Source organism: Alligator sinensis, unplaced genomic scaffold (assembly GCF_000455745.1).
Source record: "Alligator sinensis unplaced genomic scaffold, ASM45574v1 scaffold571_1, whole genome shotgun sequence".
In the NCBI taxonomy this organism is placed as follows: Eukaryota; Metazoa; Chordata; order Crocodylia; family Alligatoridae; genus Alligator; species Alligator sinensis.
In genome coordinates, this window is record NW_005842300.1 from 1,599,140 (window position 1) to 1,607,620 (window position 8,481).

The window sequence follows — 8,481 nt, forward strand, 5'->3', positions numbered from 1 at the left end:
CAGAAATGCCAATCATTATAATACTCACATAAGCAGACTGTGCCTTCATGCATTTGTTAGCTTGTATTACTGAGGCTCTGTCACAGGCTGCCTACACGTGGAGGAGAAAAAAAAATACCCTTCAGATAACATATTAACATTCATAACAAGTATTTAAGGCAATGCATGGTGCCATCTGTAAAGATAAAGGTTTTGTCAGCATTTCCAGGGTAAATCTCATTTTAGGGGGCTTGATACGGCAGCTCAGCTGCCTCGATCTTTGTCAGGCAAGAACCTGACATGGACATTGTCAATCTAGTGGCAAATATTAAATAAATACAGTTCTTTCCCACCTTGACCTCCAGACCAAACCTCGTCCCACCTCATCAAACCCTAGATCTCATTGCAAGTTACTTGTGGCAAACAGTGGTCTGTGTTTGTGCAATGCCCGGCACACTAACGATCTTATTTATATGAAGCACTTCCTTGCAAATGCACTTAGGGTACTAAACACCAATGAGGAAAATATGCTCTCGTTACAAACATCCCAATCACAAGCAAATTACAAGCAGATGGATAAACAAAACAGGAGCGAACAATAAAACAGCAGGGTCCTCAGCCAGGGGACTCCCAGGTGCTACCACAATACGGAAAGCAAAAGTAAATAAATGATGATCAAACTGCCAATAATGAGCATTACCCTCAAAATGGGCAAAATTAACAGCAAAAGTGTTCTGGTGGGGGAAAAAATTGCAAGGCAGTTCTTGATGTAGACTCTGGGCCAGATTCTGTTGAGTAGCAGGCTATTGTAACGCGCTATTAAAGAGTTGAAGGGCAACAAACTCAGCAGGGGAGGCGGCTTTTGGCATGTGAATGATGCAAATGATGTATATATATTTTGAAAAGGTTCAGAGTTAGTACAGGAAAGCAAACAAGCAAATAAGCAATTCTGAAGGAGGATGCAGAAGGACTATTACCCGGATAGCTGCTTCTCCTAGCCAGCCAACAGGCCCTGCTACAAATCTACTAGAATTGTTATCACCAGTCCTAAATAGGAATCCAAATGGCGTCTGCATTCAACAGCAACCATGATGAGATGTCTAGCTAAAAAGACCAGCTGTCACTCAACACTGTAGCTAGGGAAGCAAAGAAAGATTTGGGCGCAAATATTTTGGCCTTCGGCTTCCTGGGTTCAGCTTTCACTCGCTGCTGGTCATCAAAGATGATGGTGCTGCATTTTCCCCCTCTCATTTAAGTTTCCCTTGCCATTCAATCATGAAGTGAAATTGTAATCTTGGGTTTACGACATCAAAGCCTCCAGCTGTGAAAAGGATTTGAGCTCTCTGAAGGTAAAAAAAAAAATGTTCAAAAGTAAAAAGAGATGTTGGGATGTGGGGAGTTATTTATGCTCAATATATTTCATAGATAGTGAGTGATAGCCCCTGTATATTATGAACTATGTATGTTGTAGAGGCATACCTCAATCCCCAAAGAGGTTTAGCCACTGCAACACTGAGCACCCTGATGCCATACATTTAAGCAGTGAAGTTTCCTTTATGATGCTGGGGAAAGTGAAGTGCTTCCCCATGGCATCCATAATACCGAGCAGGGGGCTTCTGAGCAGAACATTAAGCACCTGGGGAATTTTAACATGAGGCATCACCAAACTTTAAGGACCTCTGGGGTTAGGTCACAGTTGACGGGGGAGTTATGAGAATTGATGTTTTGGACCAATGGGTGCCTATACACAAGCCAGGTATCTGCTCTGATGCACTGTAATTAGAGCGCGTCACAGCACACTCAATTAAATCTGAATACTGAAAACAATATCATATTCATCGAGTCTGCTGGAACATGGTAATCACCGTGCTTCAGCCAGCCTCCACATCTTGTATATCAGCGTCCCCGCACTTCAAAAATAGTGGGGGGCGTTTTACTGCTTGTTTGACCTAAATCTTGCCTGACTCCAATTCAAGGCCACCCAAGTCCTTTTGTAGACCTACGTTCCCAGGGAAGAAACCACGGATGAAATCCCCACTGCAGTGTAGCCAGTGTCTGGGTGTTAATAGCACAAGGGGCTTCTCCTAGCTCTGTCCGCACAAACATTCAATTGGAAACTTTTCCACAGTTTGGAAGGCTGATTCAACCTAGCCCTTCATCAGTTATCAATGCAAGTGCCATGCTGACACGCTTTAATTGTCTCATCCATTTTCTTTTTTGCCATCCTGCCTTATATAGTCTCCGATTTCAGCTTCAGCACTGTTTGTAACAGTATGACCTATATATATTATAGGGTATTTTTAGCCAGGTAGTTATTGTTCAAAGGCAGCAAGATTTGTGCTAGAGGATGGTGCAGTTTAAACTGAAAGAAAGCAAGAAATGCGTTTTCTCCAATGGAAGAAAAGATCAGTATTTGTTCTCGGGGACATGCCTTTTCCATCCGGTGAACAGAACAGAAATCAGCTCTTCCTAAATTTACAGTATTTTTCTTTTGACTATTCTCTCTTGTTGGAAAAAGACTGCCTGCCCTCTCTGCTCAACTTCCTCATTATTACTGAGTCAAGATGGCCTCTGGTTCAGCGCTAGGTTTTGTGGGTTTTGTCCCGGGCATCATTAGGCAACTTCACATACGGCACAAATAATACGGTCTTGTTCCCTGGTGTACCATTACATCGGGGTGTCCTCATACTCATTTTCATGCATGTGTGCACAGAAACTGGACCTTGGAAACGGTCCTGGAGGTAATGACGAGCATCTGATTTGAGACAATATTCAGACCTTGCAGAGCTCACTGCTAATACCCTGCGCCACTGTACCTGGATTTGTTTTTTCTGCAAATTAGGCAAACACCGAAATACAGTAATAATACATGGGATACCCACCTCGAGATAAGTCCTCAAACAAGAATGCATTTGCTTTGACTGTTTGCTCCCCTTTTATATTGGCTTTCTACAAGTATTTTAGGAGAAATGTGCTGGAAGGAGTGTTCACAAACATACAGACATTTAAATAAATATTCAAAACTATCCACAGACAGCAAACCGCAAGTTGGCCCGGGCAAGAGCTTCCTCTCGAAACCTAAACCAGAGTAGTGTTTCTAGGAAACCTGGAGCCAAAACACCAATACATGACCTTTGTGCGTGATGGCAAACTCAGTGGCTCACCTTTTGAACGTGGATAGAAATGCTCACAGCAAACTACTTGAGAATAATTTGCAATCCATGATTATTCATAGAAATTATTTGGTGAGTAACTTTAATTAAATAAATTCAAGAAAACAGGGGTGGGGGGAGAGGCTTAAGTAACAGAATACATTATTGACTATGACTAATTAATTCCAAGTGAAATTTAATCCTGGGCAGAAAGCCAGGAAAAGGCTTACGCTCCACCCAAGCCCCACATAAGCCCTGTTTTGAGAACTTAATTGGGGACTTCGGTGGTGCGCTATTCTTGGCTTGGCCCTCTGCTTTTGTTGCTTCTCAGAGTATATTATGTATGTCACGAGGACAATGAAACTTGGATCCTGACGGTGGCCTTTTAACACTACTGCCATAAAAGATAATAATATGGAAGCATTTAACTAATGCTCTTTTACCACTTAATAAAAAAAAGAAGGACGCCTCTCATAAGAACTGGCAGGACTAGAGACAATGAATATTAAGAGTATTTTTATACCTGACTGCACCATGCAAATACAGATCCAATTACCAAATCACGTACCTTTTAGTCAGGCGAGAAGACCCATTACATTCAATGTGACTTTTGGAATGACTAATGATACTCACATGTCTGCATGACTGGAGACTTGCTTTCATTTTTTTTTTTTCCGCTCTCAAAATGAATGAATATTAAATCAATCGACAGTGTAAAGTGAAAGCAAACGTGTTGCTACCGCTGTTCAATAATATCAGCATAGGAAATCTGTAATTAGAAAGACTAATTTTGCCCCCGCAGGACAAAACTCCCAGTCCCAAAGCACTCACGTAGGTATTTAGCTCATTCAGCTCAACCTACTGAAGTCAATGGAAGTCTCTCCACTGACTCAGTGGCCTTTACATTGGGTGCTTTGCTGAATAGGGGCAGGAGCCTGTGATTAAGTGCTTTGCTTATGTAGGTCGCATGCTGAGGAGTGTAGGAAGCAGAGTTTTTCCCTTTGTGAGCACTGAAGGACTGGACCCAAGCTAAGGAAAAATTGTTATTCACAGGTATTATAGATTTGGTCGATATTCTCCAGTGCAAGAGCAGGCTGGAGAGCTGACTTCCCCCTCAACTGCTATTTAAGAGAGAGCGTGCAAGTCAAGTTTCAAACTGATTTCGGGCACTAGAAGTCACAAGAGACACTCTCCACACTACGGGTAGAAAACAGGCGTGATTGTGATGTGCGTTGCACTACTCCTGTGGAATGTGCAGCGGTTCGGTAGGAGAGAGCTTGCCACAGGAGGAAATCCAGTTGGGAATTTAACAATGAAAGTTCCTGGTAAAATTCAGTGTATAGTGGGGTTGAGGGTAGGACTTAATGATAGGCTTATTGTAAGCATCCTCACTATGTTCCGTTGGTTGTGTAGCAAATAATCATGCCATTTCAATAAATACAATACTAAGACAGAACAGGGATCTTAAGGTGTTGGGAGAACTGAGTCAAATAAATACACTTTAAGGGTTTAAACAATACATGGCAGCTAACAGCTTCTCTCTTTGGACACAGCAGACTTTGGGCAAGTGGAAACCTGGAGCCCTGTCGAGCTGTGTGTCGAGTCCCCCAGCACCGCGGTCGGGGTGTCTGGCAGCTGCTCTGGTTGCTCCGAGGTGGAGACAATATCACACCCTTCTCTGCCCCTCTCAGGAGCAGGCACTGCCTAGCCTGGGTGCTGCTGTTGGCGCGAGGGACAGCAATCCGAGAGTGTAGCAGGTGCTGGGCAGAGCCTGCCAGCTCTCTCCCCTCCTTGCCCTTCACACTGATGGTTGCACACTCACCCCTTCCCATCCCATTCCCCAAAGGAAGCCGGTGACAGCAGGATCCTCCTCTTTCACCCTCTTCTGTATAACACACTTTCCCCTCACTGCTGGCTAAGATAAAGCTCTGTATCACACGGTACAATTATGTTGCTTTTGTTTACAGCTAAATGCAGAAACGGTTTTTTCCCTTAATAATTACTTTTAGCAAGGCAGAAAAATCTCTCACTTACAGTACAACAGAGCCTGCAGCATCTACGCTCACAGGGTGACAACCTCATCAGCACCCGTGCACCCCAGAAAATATGCACGTGCACACACACTGTAACATGCCTGTCCGAGAGCCTGTGCTGAGTAGTAGTGAAGTTTTAGTTGGTCTAATAAAAGATACTGGACTGACCCAAAGAACTTTGTCTGCCTATAAGCTTATCTCGGCACTCTGAGCAGTAGCAAACTACGGGGATGCAAGCAGCGTGGAACATGGGGACACAAGCAGCGTGGAAAATTTCCCCTTGTTTAGAATGAGTGGATGGGATTGTGTCAGTGAGGTGAGCAGGCTCCTCGGGGTATGCAGATCCAGAGGGTACCAGAAAAGGAGGAGGAGTGCTGGGATGCAAGGCTTTGAAGCCATTCTCTTTTCACCACTCCAGCCTTAACTCTTTGTTCACTGAGACAGTGCTCTGTGTTCCCTTTCCTGCTCCACGCCACCATCCTCCCACCCCCTGCACACGACTCTCTTTCCAAAGATTTCTCTGTCTCACCCTGCATCTCTCTCCCCTGGGCTGTGGATAGAAAGAAGAGGCTTTTTATTATTTTTATTATTATTCTTTGTTTCACAGTGGACAGTCAGGGTTGTGTCACCTGGGGCTCTTGCCTGCTTTGCTTATATGCATGGAAATGCTTAGCCCTCATCCTCCTTTTCCATCCTCATAAAAAGTTGAATGCTCTGAGCCTCTCAGCATCTGCTTGCACAAGAGTTCGGAAGCACCCACAAAGGGTCAGACATGACGGTGAGCACAGGACATTAATAGTAATGAGCTATGCTGCATTTCACATCCTGCTGCTTTTTTCAGTTGGGTTTTTTTTCTACAGCAGGTGGATATATTGCTCGCTTTAGGACCATGCAGGCATCTGCATCGGCTGTAGTGCTTTTAAGCTGCATATAGTTAGCTTGGAGTCAAACCATTTGAAGTTGACCAGGATGCGATCAAGTAAGTCCTTCAGTTTGTGCCTGCACTTCTGCAATCTGTAAGTACCCACATAAGAAACAGAAATTTAATCTGAGAGGGCTCTTCTGTCTAGCAGGCAAAGGTATAACAACACCCAATGGCTGGAAGTTGAAGTCAGCCGAATTCACGCATGAAATAAGGCATGCTTTTTTTTCACAATCATAGTAAATAGCCATTGAACTTGGCATTGTGGGGGGAATTGCTGGCAATTTTGAAACCAAGATTGGGTGGTTTCTTTTCTAAAGGCTATGATTTGGCTCGAAGAAGAATTGATCATATACAATCTGGTCCTGTTATACAGGAGGTCAGGCTGGAGAATCACTATCATCTCGGAGCATATCAATCAGGGCTGAGACTCAGAACTTTTCTCCAAGTAGGACGAGGTGGGAAAAGTAAAAAATGTCTGTAAACCTGACTGGAGAGAACCATAAACCACTCCAAACTGTCTACCTGTTGACTCCTGTAGTCAAACAATTTATGGCTTTCAGGTTTTTTTTTGAAGGCCATCAGACTAAGCCCTGACTTGATCCAAATACTTGATCATTGTATTTGATGAAAATGAAGTAAAAAGTGAGGAAAGCAAGCCCCACATGGAATGATTTTACCATGCATTATGGTAGCTGAAGGCATTTTAAAATGTTTCTGAGCAAAAAAAAAAAAAAAATTAACTTTGCTCCTAAATAAAACTTGTACCTGTTTTTTAAAAAAAAATCCCTACTGCTGTTTCTCCATCTCTGGAGGTTGTTATATGTATGTGTGGAGTGATGGGATCTGTATCTTTTCTGCGACTGTCTTATTAGTCCTGCAATCCCCTGACACCCTTGCTGTCTATCCCACATGCAACTAGCCAGTACTGCAGCTGCATGCCATGCATTTACAGCTCTTTTGCAGGCATCGCTAGCCATGGATACAATCGGGTACTACTTAACACATAGGCAAGCTGTACTGCCCCACAAACCAACTCCAGGACATGACACCAATGCACTGCATGTCAACACACCTCATGCACAAGCACCCGCATGCACCCACACAACCATCAGAGAGAAATGCAGCGGACTTACTTCGCTTCAGCTTTTCTCATCTCCTGGAGGGACCCTGATCATTGTCAAAAGCGTGTTAAGGATGCTCTGGTGTCACGTGCGTGGGGGGGAAGTGGGGATTTGTGTGTGTGTGTGTGTGTGTGTGTGTGTGTGTGTATGCGTGTGCACACACGGGAGCTCATGTTCCAGAACATTCCCACAAGGAAAACACTGGATCGATGGGATCCTGTCAAGCCTTCGATCCAGGTCCCTAAAACTCTCATTAAAGTTGGGAGCAGTCTAGGCACTGAAGGCGGCACCAAAAACACGCGGACCCTACCCCAGTCCGCATGGAGTTTCTCTGCATCCGGCCAAATTCAGCCCCAAAGGGCAATATTTAAAGAGTCAAAAACTAGGTAAAACCTCCACACACAAAAAGAGAAAAGGCAAAAAAAAAAAAAAAAAAAAGCCTATCAACCTTCAGCAAAAACCTTTCCATGTGCAGGTGCTGCAGACCCAAGACGCGGGGGTCTTGCCACTCCAACCCCCCCTCCGTTGGAGGGATGCTGCAGCTTTGAGCGCACCCTATTCCCCCCATCGCCTTGGCTGTGGGAGCAAGGCACTCGGGCATCCGGCACCTAGACCCTCCTCCTCCTGCCTCCCCCAGCCCCTGCAGCAGAAGTACATGGAGGAGGAGGGGGAGGAGGAAAAATAAATAAATAAGGCAAACTCCCAACCCATCGGGGCTCCCTCTGCAGCGCTGCCAGGACACTTCTGCTGGTGCCTGCATGGAAATAGAATAAAATTGAGAAAAAAATAAATAAAAAGAGAGAGAAAGAGGATGCATTCAAGCCTCTCCCGAGCCGTACCCGCCTGCCAGCTCCAGCACCTTGCTTTCTAACCTCCCCTCTCCCCCTCCATGGAGCTCCCCCGCTATAAAAACCAGCCGGGTCGGGCTTTTCCCCCCCAGCTCCAGCACCTTTCCCCCCGGGCCGCACAGCTCCTCCCTCCCCTGCACAGGGACAGGCTCCTCCTGGGCTGGGCTCTGCCCACCGCCTCCCTCTCCAGCTCCTGCAAGTTCTCCTCCCGGGGCTCTTCGGGCAGCGCCGCCCGCTCTCCCCCGAGCCCGGCGGCTCCGCAGGTGAGTTGCGCTGCACCGGGAGGGGGGGGTTGCAATTGCACCGGGAGATTGCAATGCAATGCAATGCAATGCAATGCACCCCCCCTTTCCCACCCCCAGCCCGTGACGTCAGGCCGGAGGGGAGCCGGCTAAAGCCCGGCGAGCCCCGGCGCGGGGCGCA